This window comes from Schistocerca serialis, chromosome 3, assembly GCF_023864345.2.
Source record: "Schistocerca serialis cubense isolate TAMUIC-IGC-003099 chromosome 3, iqSchSeri2.2, whole genome shotgun sequence".
NCBI lineage: Eukaryota > Metazoa > Arthropoda > Insecta > Orthoptera > Acrididae > Schistocerca > Schistocerca serialis.
Window position 1 is genome coordinate 497,932,611 of NC_064640.1, and position 14,986 is coordinate 497,947,596.

Genomic DNA, 14,986 nt, shown 5'->3' on the forward strand with positions numbered 1-14,986 from the left:
TTTGAAATCTCCCCACTTGTCCTTAATGTCTGTTAGCAGCTTGACCATAATCGCAGTGCTTTAGCTAGAAGCCAAGGTTAATTATGCCTGCAAGACGAGAGGAAGCTGATACCTGTGTCTCGAACTGAAGAGGAAGCTGTAAGAACGGTGTCCATTTTAGCAAGATCAGATAGCACCAGAAGAGGCTATTACGTTTTCTAGATAGCAAAATATCGCTTTTTAGTCAGAAAACAATTAGGAATGAGAAGGAGGAAGATCTTTCCTCTATCATGCTGTTAATAAACAACCTATCTGTTCGTATCTGCCAGGGGACTCACACTAAAGCTCAGGTATGAAGTTGAGGGAAAAACTGAAAAGAGGTAACATCAATTTACTATAAGCAGCATGTAAAGAATGTAACATAGGATATGCACCACACTCACAACATAGTTCGACTCAGAGACCTCAAGCTGACCAGATCCTAACTGAGTAAATTAAGGAGGTCAATGAAAGCAAAACCTTCCATATTGAGAATGGGTATCAAATAGAAGCGGAAAAATAAAAGATATAATGATGGAAATTCCTGACTGGGCTACAAATATTGAAAGAAGCGAAGGTAGCAACTCGCCACAGTGTTGAGGTGTTGAGCAGTTGACAGGCACACAAACAACACTGGGAACTTCGTTAAACTTTAAAATGAACACCTTCTTCAGACATAACTGAAACATAAAGAAACCATGTGTACATGCACCGCTACATGACTACACTGCAGCTGGAATGGTATGTGCTAAGTGGAAGTCGGTGGGGGGGGGGGGGGGGAAGTTGGGGTAGGTGGAGTTAGCGAGAGAAGAAAGGAGGAAGGAAGACAGAGAAGGGATGGAGAGGAGGATCGTTGATGGCTGCAAGGGAGAGGCAGCAAGGGCACACTTTAGGAAAGTGGCTCTAATATGATGAAATCGCCCTGGCGCAGGCAGGACGAGTTATGTCTAGCACTCGATGAAGAAGAGGAGTGGGTTGAGAGCGGGAAGGGGAAATGGAAATTTGTGGTAAAGACTATGGGACCAAACTGCTGAGGTCACCGCTCCCTAGGCTTATGCACTACTTAATCTAACTCAAACTAACTTACGCTAAGGACAACACACTCACTCATGCCTGAGGGGAGAAGGGGAGGAGTAGAACAGAAGAAGAGGCCAGCTATGGAAAGAGGAGAGAGTGAGTGAAGAATGAGTGAAGTGGGGCCATGGGACCAAGCGAGAGGATATGGGTCAGGGGCAAGCAGGGATCGAGACAAGGAGCACTGTGGGGTCAAAAGATGTGTTGTAAGGAAAATTCTCATTTACTTAATTCATAGAAGATATTGTTAATCAGGAGGATTAACATACCAAGGATTGTGCAGCAATCACTGAGCTCGAGAATGTCATGCTCATAAGCATATTGTGCTATTTGGCTGATCAACTGCGCTCTTGCTCACAGTTTGGCAGCAGCCACTCATTTGGGTGGACAGCTGGTTGATAATCATGCACGTGTAATAGATTGTGCAAATGCTAAATCAGAGTGGGTATATGACTGCATGACGCTACAACTCTTTATTGAAATACTTTCATGTAATGAATCTTGGGGCAATGTGTGGTCTGAAACGATTCCTTTGGCCAACTCTTTGTATTATGGTAGATCACACAGCCACGTAATATCTCCGTGAGCTAGGAGTAATAAATTTGCTGTGCATTGCATTGTATGAAGGGCTTTGATGAAAGTGATAAACTATAAATAACTTCACTGGCAGGCCGGCCGCGGTGGCCGAGCGGTTCTAGGCGCTTCAGTCCGGAACCGCGAAACTGCTACGGTCACAGATTCGAATCCTGCCTCGGGCATGGATGTGTGTGATGTCCTTAGGTTAGTTAGGTTTAAGTAGTTTAAGTTCTAGGGAACTGATGACCTCATATGTTAAGTCCCATAGTGCTCAGAGCCATTTGAACCATTTTTGAACTTCGCTGGCAAAGACTTGTTGTTTTAATACAATTATTTCAATCCCCAGAGAGTTCTAAACTGTTGTGTCACGAACCAATTTACACACTGACGATATAAGAGTGCCTCAGTTTGCTACAGGTTCACCTAACATCTCATAGAAAAGTTCATGTTTAATTCTTAGAATGAAATACGAATTGTTCATAAAAGAGAAAACTATCAAATGTTCATCAGTGTTTGAATGAACTCAAAATTTACTGTTACTTTAAGCTATTCCAAATCTGAAAGTAGTGGCATTATCACCAGTTATAACACTATACACCAATCAGCCAGAAGATTGTGACTACCTTCCTAACAGACGATATGTCCACCTTTGGCATTGATAACAGTGGCAACGCATCAAGGCATGGAAGCAATGAGACCTTGCTAGGATACTGGAGGGAGTTGGCACCACATCTGCACACAGAAGTCACCTGATTCCCGTAAATTCTGGGGAGGGGGACGATGATCTCTGATACCATATTCAATCACATCCCAGCTGTGTTCGACTGGGGTTCAGATCTCGCGAGTTGGGGGGCCAGCACATTACCTGGAAATAGTCAATTTGTTCCTCGAACCACTCCAGCCCACTCTTGATCTTATGTAATGGTAAATTATCTTGTTGAAAAATGCCACTGTCATCGGGAAAGATAATTGTCATGTCCGTGGTCTGCCACTCTGTGGGGTGTCCATGGTCTGCAACCAGTGTATGATACCCCTTGGTCATCATGGTGGCTTGCGCAAGCTCTACTGTAGCTATGGATACGAACGTGAATGTTCCCTAGAGCATAATGAAGCTGCCGCCAGCTTGTCTCCATCCCACAGTACAGGAGTCAATGAGCTGTTCCCCTGAAAGACGACGGATTCGTACCCTTCCATCAGCACGACCAAGAAGGTATCTGGATTCATCAGACCATGCAATAGTCTGCTAATGCACCAATGTCCAGTGCCGCTTGTCACCTGCCCATTTCATCTGTAGTTGCCAATGTCATGGTGTTAACACTGGCACATGCATGAGTCGTCTGATGTGGAGGCCCATCGTTAGGAGGGTTGGTGCATTGTGTGTTCAGACACATTTTTACACTGCCCAGCACTAAAGTCTGATGTTAGTTCCGCCACAGTCCACTGTCTGTCCTGTTTTACCAGTCTCCCAGCCTATGACGTCCGACATCTGTAATGAGAGGTGGCCGCCTAACACCACATTATCTGGACGCCGTTTCATTTTGGTTTCACCATGTATTGAAGACACTCACTGCAGCACTCCTTGAACACCCGACAGCTCGTGCAGTTTTCGAAATGCTCGTGCCAAACCTCCGAGCCATCACAATCTGCCCTCCGTCAAACTCAGATAGATCACACACCTTCCCCATTCAGCACACAGTCCGCCTGCTTAGCTGGGTGGTAACGTGCTTGCCCCAATGCACTGAGCCTGGGTTCGGTTCCCAGCCGGGTTGGAGATTTTTTCCGCTTGTGGACTGGGTGTTGTGTTGTCCTCATCATCGGTTGCAAGTCACCCAGGGTAGCGCCGACTGAAATAAGACTTGCACTTGGCGACCAAACCCGAATGGGACAAGCTGGCCAACAATGCCATGCGATCATTTCATTTTTTAATTCTACATACAGACGTGGTGAACCCGCGCAGTGGTGAATTCGCCCTGGCCCAGGAAGGGGAAGTTGTGTCTGCTATTTGATGAAGCAGAGGAGTGGGTTGAGAGGGGGGAGGAGTAGAACGGAAAAAGAGGGCGACCATGGAAAGAGATTTATGTATCTCTCTCAGATTGCAATCTAGATGCCTCAAAGGCTGTTTGAACCCTCTGTGTCATGTGCTAACAGACCCATCGCACTGCCTGCTAGTACATACCATAATTATTTAATGAGTTAATATATATGTGTGAGGACAGTATTGCAAGATGCGCGCTGATGTTCCAATTAAAATGACATGTAGAACCCACATCTTCGATGAAAACTACAATCTATCATCATTAACTGTAGCAAAGAATTCGAGGGATCCATGATATATTATTTTTAGAAGAGGGGCTAACTCAGCAGTAAATTTAGTATAGGATCTGATAGGGACTCCAATGGTCCCTGGAATTCTGTTCAATTGTAACGATTTCAGCTATTTCTCAACACCAGTGACACTAATACTGATTTCACTCATCTTCTCGGTTGTGCGACAATTAAACTGGGGCATTTCTCCTGCATTAGTATCAGTTCCTGTTTGATTCGCAAATAACTTGACACTGAATATGGTGCCCCTAACAGCCTTTACACACGAGCATGATTTTTGTGCGTTTTGTGAAAGATCATTTGACAATATTCTGCTACAGTAGTCACTGAAGGCTTCACGTATTGTTCTCTTGACAGCCACACGCGTTTCATTCACCATCTCTCTATCTATTGCCCTATGCTTTGTTTTACACTTGTTACCAATGGTCTCGTTTCTGAAGAAGTTTGTTTACAGTGACTATATACCATGGAGGGTCCCTTCCAGTATGGACTGTTCTACTACGTACATACCTATCCAGTGCATGGTCAACTGTTTTTTTAAGCTAAAGCCATAGTTCATCTATATACTCCTGTCCTGCGCTGAAAGTTTCAAGTTTCTCATCGAGGTATGAAACTAACGTTTTTTATTTAGTTTACTGAAAATATATGTCTTTCTACTTGTTCTGATTGTCCTTGTACTTTGGTAATCATTGTCGCCACAACCGCGTCATTGTCACTGGTTCCAGATTCTATGTGGACATCCGCAAAAGAGGTCAGGTCTGTTTGTTGTCATTAGATATAATTTATTCCACATCGAATGGTGTTCTGAACTATCTTTTCTAGGTAGTTTTCAGAGAAGGCATTCGATAATGTTTCATAGGAAAATTAACAGGTGTTAGTGGTGGACGTGAAAAAACATCCAAATTGATTGGTGGATCACTAAAACCTCCACCGATGATTATAGTGTGATTGGGGAAGTTACGTACAAGCAAACTGGGGTTTTCTCCAAAGCTTTCCGTTACATCAGGAGGCGTGTCTGGCAGGCGATAGAAGGATCCAATTACCATTTTATGCCCACCCCTGATACTACTGAGTCTTGCCGAAAGAATCTCACGTGCTGCTTCAGTTTCTATCTAGGTGGATTTTACTTTCTTGTCTGCTCCGATAAATGTACAACTTCCATTTCCTGTTAGCCTACCCTTTCCATGAATACTTCAATTATCCCCAAAAATCTCACTGCTACTAATTTCAGATTTCAACCGGCTTTCTGTAAGTAATATTATGTGAGCTTCACTGCTTGCCAGGAGAACTTCAAACTCTGGCACTTCGTTGCGAATGCTTCAGCAATTAACTATTATGATTTTAATACTTCCGACTGGCCGCCTGGAAGGGGCATTCTTTTGGACTTTACACTTCTGGGTCTGCTACAGCCAGCGGTGGATACATATGGGGGCCGCGCGGGTCGCCCCCACCCCCCTCCCAACGCCATGCGGTGTCACACGCATTGCCACCCGCGCCCCCCCCCCCCTCCCCAGTCAGCCTGCACGCTATTCGTTCGTTTCTTTCATAAGTCGGCTCGAATGAATCGAGTTATCGAGTAGTTGCACTTTCCTATGTAGCACGCGCGTCCATGTCATCGTATTTTGTACGTTTCTGTCTGGCACATAGATAGCTAACACATACCTACGAAAAAAGTCGCTGCCATTCTAGTGATCTCGATATGTTATTCTGTCTGGCATTTGTTCGAGAAAAGTCGCGAATATTCTACTGTTTTCTTATACAGAGAACCTGCGATACGCAGCGTTATAAATACGGACTATTCGCCGAATAGGAAGCTAGTTTACATTCAGAAGCAGAAATGGTAAGACTGAAGAAATGAATAAGTAAAAAGTTCTAGTTGCAGCAAGTGCAAGTGTGAATGTTAATCAAGACTGAGAATGATCTGTTGATTGTGAAGTATTAATAATAGTGATTCATAGTAATTTCTCAATAAAAATATTGTTACGAGACTCGTAATAATATTTTTACTAATAACGTAACAATAGTTACGAGTTAGGTATGGGAAACTAAACTCTGCATGTGGCTTGATTATTTTTTATTACGGTAAAATTAAAGGTAGCTCAAGATATCTTTAGCGTCCCCTTCTTGAGGTTTTTCTGTATCTTCCACTGACTGCAGCTGTCGTTATGTGGACTGGATGGAGAGTCACCTAATGTGCACCACACACATAGTCAGCTACCTGATGTGTAGTATACCTGACCTATTTAGAAGAACTCTACAGTTCTCTACTCTATGGCGCAAATTCAGGAAGTCGCAGCCTAGGTTGTCACAGAACCCTCGAGGTCTTTGATACAGTCCTACTCTACTCAGAACGAGGAGGCTATGATCGGTTCTGGAGACAACGCTGCAAATTGTGACCTTCGTTTAAAATCTGTGCGCAAGGTTGATCTTCTCAAACTTACCTGCCAGTCGCTGAATTGATCCAAATATGAACTCGGAGCCCAGACGCCAGTCATAATTTGTTCCAATGTGCGCCAGAATCTGCAGTTGCTTGAACCCTGTTCCCTCAATAGCTGTTAGAATCGCCTCTTCAGCATGTTGAATGATACTCTCAGGTCATCACTTATTTACGATTAATGTAGATAATACACACTCCTCTTGAAAACGAAAACTAAATGTAACATAATATGTCAGTTACACTCTTCTACAGCAACTAAACCACAAGCGCTGATTTAATACTACGAATTAGTTTGTGCACAGAGTTACAACGCTGTTTCAAGTAACCTCATCAGTACTGTTTTTTTCCATCGTGCTCAAAACACGAAAAAACATATCGTACGATTTAGCCCTATTACAAAATCCCAAGTCAAATGCACACTTGTGCATGTCCGTGTCCTTGGCTGTGTATGTACACAGATGCACCTTCAACAGTAAATATGTAAAGCATATCCCGTGATTTTCTTCTCACAGAATGAGCCAAGTTCAAACAGTCAACAATAAGCATAACATGCAGAAATGTACTAGGTCATGCAACACGGAACTTCGGCTTTGCTTCCGTTCTCACATCCTTTCTTACAACTAGTGTGGAAACTTACCGGACTCTTGCAATAATAGTAAGGGAAGTTAGGGTTAACTGTACCTGTTCTTTTTCTTCCCTTGAAATGTTATTTAAAATTGGGTCTTTCTAAAAATTTTGCCGGCCGGAGTGGCCATGCGTTTCTAGGCGCTACAGTCTGGAACCGCGTGACCGCTACGGTCGCAGGTTCGAATCCTGCATCGGGCATGGATGTGTGTGATGTCCTTAGGTTAGTTAGGTTTAAGTAGTTCTAAGTTCTGGGGGACTGATGACCACAGCAGTTAAGTCCCATAGTGCTCAGAACCATTTGAACCATTTTTTTTTCTAAAAATTTTATTCATGTAGGCTTATCTAGAGGAAAACATATAAAAAACTAAAGGGACTTCCATTCTTGCAATAGCTGACAGATTTTACAGGACTATAGAAGACTTTTGACCCCACGTTTGAACCATTTAATCTCATTGGCAGTGTTAACTGGACCATATCTGATGGTTAACTGGACCTTTCGTTTAAATAAATGAATTACAGGGCCTTAAACATAAAAATGTATTGCAACAACATCAGAAACAATGCTAAACAAACCTTTATGACAATATCAATGAAAAAACTCGGAAATAACGAAATTAGTGCACTATGAATTTAGCGACATCAATCTGGAACCACATAATTTTTTTGAATACTGAGTCCTGGTGTCATGTACTGGATTGGGTAGTTTGGAAATTATTTTATTTGAAGCAATAAAGGTATTACCTTCTTCTGCAGCTTCAAATTGTTACTAGAAGCAACTCTCTTTCAAAAATTTACTTTGCACTCACCATCGTACACTACAATAACTTCAGCAACATAATTGCAACCATTCGCGACAGTTTTCCCTTCTGTTTGACTGAAATGAAGTCTCTTTCTTCACTGTTACAAAATTTTCAGTACCACTTACGCTGAAGAGCCGAAAAAATTGGTACACCTGCCCAATATCGTGCAGGGCCCCTGCGAGCACGCAGAAGTGCCGCAGTACGATGTGGCATGGACTCAACTAACATCTGAAGTAGTGCTCGAGGGTACTGACAACATGAATCCTGCAGGGCTGTCCACAAATCAGTAAGTCCACGAGGCGTGGAGATCTCTTCTGAACAGTGCATTGCAAGGTATCCCAAATATGCTCAATAATGTTCATTTCTGGAGAGTATGGTGACCAGTGGAAGTGTTTAAACTCAGAAGAGTCTTCTTGGAGACACTATGCAGCAATTCTGGACATGTGGGGTGTCACATTGTCCTACTGGAATTGCCGAAGTCCGTTGGAATGCATAATGAACATGAATGGATGCAGGTGACCAGACATGATGCTAACGTACATGTCACCTGTCAGAGTCGTATCTAGACGTATCAGGAGTCCCATATCACTGCAACTTCACATGCTCCACACCATTACAGAGCCTTCACAGCTTGAACAGTCTCCTGCTGACATGCAGGGTCCATGGATTCATGAAGTTTTCTCCATGCCCGTACGTGTCCATCCACTCGATAAAATTTGAAACAAGGCTCGTCTGACCAGGCAACGTGTTTGCAGGCATCAACAGTCCAATGTCAGTGCTGACAGGCCCAGGCGAGGCATAAAGCTTTGTGTCATGCGGGCCTTCTGCTCCAAAAGCCTGTATCAATGATGTTTTGTCAAATGGTTCACACACTGACACTTGTTGATGGCTCGGTGTTGAAATCTGCAACAATTCGGGGAAGGGCTGCACTGCTGTCACATTGAACGATTGTTTTCAGTCATCATTGGTCCCATTCTAGCGGTATCTTTTTCTGGCCACAGCAATGTTGGAGATTTGATGGTTTACCGGATTCCTGATATTGATGGTACACTCGTGAAATGGCCGTACAGGAAAATCCCCACTTCATCGCTACCTCAGAGATGCTGTGTCCCATCGCTCATATGCCAACTATAACACCACGTTCAAACTCACTTAAATCTTGATAACCTGCCATTGTAGCAGCAGTAACTGATCTAACAACTGAGCCTGACACTTGTTGTCTTATATAGGTGCTGTCGACTGCAGCGCCACGTTCTGCCTGTTTACATATCTCTGTATTTGAATACGCAGTCCTATAGCAGTTTCTTTGGCACTTCACTGTATGTGCAAGTCATTATCAGAGGAATCGATCTACTGGGGTACTGGACATGATCATCGTCGGAGTTGTTGCTGCTCGCTTCCAATTTCTGGCGTTTTAGTGAAGGCTTTACTTCATTTAATGTATGCTTTTTTTGCAATTCCTTTGATCTTATGGCTTTTGCTGCTGTGTCTAACTATTGGTTAGCTGGTGTACTGGTGACGATAGTTGATTTACCTTTCTTTCTACCTCTTATTGTTTTCCATGCACTGGTCTTCATATATGGCCAAACTTGCGCAGGATGAATAATTTCTATTTGCTGAGCTTCTGTCTGACGTCCGGTGTTGTCCACATTGCCATCTGCACGTTTGTTTGCAGCTTCTCCCAGTGAGTTATCTGCAGTTTTCTGCTGAACTGGCAGAAGTCTGCTCATTACATATGATGACAAAAAAATATTGGTCAGTAAGTATGTTTAACTGAAAGGTTCGATACCACTGACACTAAGGCCTATTAAGATGTTGGAGACAGTAAACGCCAAAGGATAGGCTACAGCTACAAGGCTTGTGCTTTCATGTATGGTAATTCTGGAGGCAATAGTGGGGATTCCTGTGAAATTACTCATTGGATTAATTCATCAACACCTTAGTGGGATTAACTGAATTGGTCTACTTAACCTCATACTTTGGTGGTCCAATTAATCCCATCTTCATTTTATCAGCAATCTTCGCAAAGGTGGCAAAATGGCTCCGTGCACAGATTATATTACATGGAGTACAATAAAGCAATAGACAGAGAATTTAACTCAAACAAACAAAACAGTACGCTATCAGTAATTAAAACTTCAGAAGAATTTGTTAGATGTGAAAAAAATTACTCTTACCAGTGGATTTAACATTTTTATATGCGCAGCCCAGTCACATTTTTGTGACCACTGCTTACGTTTGGTGTCAAGATGCAGTAACCACTCACAGATGGTAGTTAGCAGTACTAACAGTGGATATATAAAGTGTGTCAGGTGGATGTAGAGAACAGTGCAGTTGTTGTTGTAACGTGGAAATAGAGCAATTTATCTGATGTCCAACATGGCATGGTCATTGGCTTTTTGGCCAAGGGTGGAACGTTTCCGAAATGGCTAAGTTTGTGCCACCAATGTTAAAGCATACCATGCATGACAAAATGATTGGTGCTGAGGCAGCTGTGGTGCAATACGGGCAATAGATGAGAGAAATGAACGAAGCCTGCAGAGATGTGCATGGGAGAATAGACATGCAACTGTGGAGCAGCTGATCACACAAATGAACCTAGGGGCTAACAACAGTGTCTTCTCAGTGACCGTTCAGTGAAAGTTGCTGCATTTGGACCTTCATGGCAAGTGCCTGGTTCACGCAGCTCTGCTGACTGCAGTTCATTGGCAACAAAGGCTGGAATTTGCACACCAGTACCACAACTGGACATCCACTGAGTGGTGACAGGTTAAATTTTCAGATGAAGCATGTTTAATGCTCCATTGAACAGATGGTCGTTGGAATGTGGCATGAAACTTGTGAAAGCAAACACCCTACAACAATTGTCGGAGGGGTCTGGCCAGATGGCATTCTCGAATGACTTCATCATTCTGGAAGGCACAGCGGGTCAATGCAAGTATGCATCTATCTTTTGAGACCATGTCCACCTCTACATGTTATTTGTTTTTCCTCAGCACAATGGCATCTACAAGCAGAACAATGTAATGTGTCACACAGCTCACAGTGTATGTTATATGGTTCAAAGAGCACCAGGATGAGTTTACCATACCCCTGGATTTAAACCAAATTTAGAATCTGTGGGACCACCTCAGGCAAGCTGTTCATGTCACAGATACTCAACTGAGGAACCTAGTACTGCTGGCCATTGCATTGGAGTAGGCATGGTTCCACATCCTTAGCAGTGCCTTCCATAACCTCACTGAATCTTTTTCTGCATGCCTCACAGCTGTTCACACTGTAAAAGGTGGCTATTGCCATTGCCATTGACTTTTGACAGATGGTTGCATTAATGTGACTGGACAGTGTATATCAAAGAATTTAGGTGACATATAGCAGCCATCTAAGGTCATATAGCACTCTGAACCTATGAAAACGAATTTATGGTAGGAAAAAAATAATTTTCTCTTGTGAATAGTTAATTTATGTGATGGTCCAAGTAAAACCAAGGTTTAGTTAAACCTGACCTACTCTATTGCCTCAGATCAGTGTCAGCAGGCAGAGGCTGTGAAACCCATAAATTCTTCAGTAGATATTGGAAAAATCTATGGTGCCATTGCCATTTACAGGTTTTCCATGAAAACTGACTGTGAGAAATAAATCAAAACATCACATTTTCATAAAATTATAACTGTCTTTTGTAAATGATTTTTTTCTAACTCACCACATACTATATAGCCTATGTGAGAGTTATTGTTTTTGAATACACAAAACAGTTTAGTTTCTCCATGATTATTTCTGAATTATTAAATATAGTGTACCCACCTCTGTGGTTGAGGATGTGCACAGAGTGGAAATATCTATGTTAAGCTATTGGCACTCGAGTGGCAATATACACTGCCTTAACCATCTCTTTCTGCAGAAAATATGCAACAACACTACCTTTTAATTATGCATCAGTATTGTACTAGCTCAGGACTGCACAGAACGCAGTTGGAGTATAACTAAATACTTATGTTCAGACAGGGATATGAACTCTGTTCTCCTTTAAAGGGAGTCAACTGCCTTAACCATTGTGGTCAGTAAGTTAAAATATTTCCATTCAATGATGTCCTACACTACAGTATTTTGGGTTAACTCTTCATCTGGGCCAAAGATATTAATGGTTAATGCTCCCTGCCACCGTTGGATAAGCAGCTGCAGCAGCAAGTCGTATACTCCTAGCTCACTCATTTGTTACATAGTTTAATTCTTAATTTCTTTGCGTGTTTTTGGTACTTGCATTGTTTAATTCATAAATTTCGGGCGTATTATAGTATTTGAGAGTTGTAGCATCGCGTTTTAGTACCTGAATAGTGTAGAATCGCGTAGTCTCCTTCCGCCGCCGAGCAGTGTGTCAGCAGTGCGCAAGTAGCAGCATTACTGCATTTACTAGGCAATCTTGTATTTTAATAACCGTTTAAATTTTGTGTCGATTTGTTTGCGCTCTCTGTAGATTAGTTCAGACGTTCTTTGCACAACAGTTTTTAGCATGGATAGGGACTGCAACTGCTGTGTTCGGATGCAGGCTGAGTTGGCATCCCTTCGCTCCCAGCTTCAGGCAGTGTTGGCTTCGGTCACACAGCTTGAGGCTGTTGCCAATGGGCATCACTGTGGGGGTCCGGATGGGGGTTTGTCGGGGACGGCCAGCTCGTCCCACGCATCCCCCGATCGGACTACGACTGTGGTTGCCCGGGATACTGCCCGCATTGAGGCTGATCCCTCACCTGTGATAGAGTGGGAGGTCGTCTCAAGGTGTGGCAGGGGGCGAAAGACATTCCGGAGGGCTGAACGGAAGGCCTCTCCAGTTTGTCTGACGAACCAGTTTCAGGCTCTGTCTCAGGCTGATACTGATCTTCGGCCTGACATGGCTGCAGGTCCTGTTCCAGAGGTTGCTCCTCAGTCTGCAAGATCCGGGCGGTCACAGAGGGTGGGCTTACTGGTAGTTGGGAGCTCCAACGTCAGGCGCGTAATGGGGTGCCTTAGGGATATGGCAGCAAGAGAGGGGAAGAAAACCAATGTGCACTCCGTGTGCATACCGGGGGGAGTCATTCCAGATGTGGAAAGGGTCCTTCCAGATGCCATGAAGGGTACAGGGTGCACCCATCTGCAGGGTGGTCTCTCATGTTGGCACCAATGATGTGTGTCGCTATGGATCGAAGGAAATCCTCTCTGGCTTCCGGCGGCTATCTGATTTGGTGAAGACTGCCAGTCTCGCTAGCGAGATGAAAGCAGAGCTCACCATCTGCAGCATCGTCGACAGGACTGACTGCAGACCTTTGGTACAGAGCCGAGTGGAGGGTCTGAATCAGAGGCTGAGACGGTTCTGCGACCGTGTGGACTGCAGATTCCTCGACTTGCGCCATAGGGTGGTGGGGTTTCGGGTTCCGCTGGATAGGTCAGGAGTCCACTACGCGCAACAAGCGGCTACACGGATAGCAGGGGTTGTGTGGCGTGGGCTGGGCGGTTTTTTTTAGCTTAGATGGCCTTGGGCAAGTACAGAAAGGGCAACAGCCTCAACGGGTGCGGGGCAAAGTCAGGACATGCGGGGACCAAGCAGCAATCGGTATTGTAATTGTAAACTGTCGAAGCTGCGTTGGTAAAGTACCGGAACTTCAAGCGCTGATAGATAGCACCGAAGCTGAAATCGTTACAGGTACAGAAAGCTGGCTGAAGCCAGAGATAAATTCTGCCGAAATTTTTACAAAGGTACAGACGGTGTTTAGAAAGGATAGATTGCATACAACCGGTGGTGGAGTGTTCGTCGCTGTTAGTAGTAGTTTATCCTGTAGTGAAGTAGAAATGGATAGTTCCCGTGAATTATTATGGGTGGAGGTTACACTCAACAACCGAGCTAGGTTAATAATTGGCTCCTTTTACCGACCTCCCGACTCAGCAGCATTAGTGGCAGAACAACTGAGAGAAAATTTGGAATACATTTCACATAAATTTTCTCAGCATGTTATAGTCTTAGGTTGAGATTTCAATTTACCAGACATATACTGGGACACTCAGATGTTTAGGAGGGGTGGTAGGGACAGAGCATCGAGTGACATTATACTGAGTGCACTATCCGAAAATTACCTCGAGCAATTAAACAGAGAACCGACTCGTGGCGATAACATCTTGGACCTACTGATAACAAACAGACCCGAACTTTTCGACTCTGTATGTGCAGAATAGGGAATCAGTGATCATAAGGCCGTTGCAGCATCCCTGAATATGGAAGTTAATAGGAATATAAAAAAAGGGAGGAAGGTTTATCTGTTTAGCAAGAGTAATAGAAGGCAGATTTCAGACTACCTAACAGATCAAAACGAAAATTTCTGTTCCGACACTGACAATGTTGAGTATTTATGGAAAAAGTTTAAGGCAATCGTAAAATGCGTTTTAGACAGGTACGTGCCGAGTAAAACTGTGAGGGACGGGAAAAACCCACCGTGGTACAACAACAAAGTTAGGAAACTACTGCGAAAGCAAAGAGAGCTTCACTCCAAGTTTAAACGCAGCCAAAACCTCTCAGACAAACAGAAGCTAAACGATGTCAAAGTTAGCGTAAGGAGGGCTATGCGTGAAGCGTTCAGTGTATTCGAAAGTAAAATTCTATGTACCGACTTGACAGAAAATCCTAGGAAGTTCAGGTCTTACGTTAAATCTGTAAGTGGCTCGAAACAGCATATCCAGACACTCCGGGATGATGAAGGCATTGAAACAGAGGATGACACGCGTAAAGCTGAAATACTAAACACCTTTTTCCAAAGCTGTTTCACAGAGGAAGACCGCACTGCAGTTCCTTCTGTAAATCCTCGCACAAACGGAAAAATGGCTGACATCGAAATAAGTGTCCAAGGAATAGAAAAGCAACTGGAATCACTCAACAGAGGAAAGTCCACTGGACCTGACGGGATAGCAATTCTATTCTACACAGAGTACGCGAAAGAACTTGCCCCCCTTCTAACAGCCGTGTACCGCAAGTCTCTAGAGGAACGGAAGGTTCCAAATGATTGGAAAAGAGCACAGGTAGTCCTAGTCTTCAAGAAGGGTCGTCGAGCAGATGCGCAAAACTATAGACCTATATCTCTGACGTCGATCTGTTGTAGAATTTTAGAAC

General features: G+C 43.7%; 1 protein-coding gene across 1 annotated transcript in view; it reads left to right on the top strand.

The window, feature by feature from the left end:
- LOC126470385 (beta-galactosidase-like) overlaps nt 1–14,986 on the top strand; it is a 305,106-nt gene that overhangs the window by 153,694 nt on the left and 136,426 nt on the right. The gene's annotated exons all lie outside the window — the stretch shown is intronic.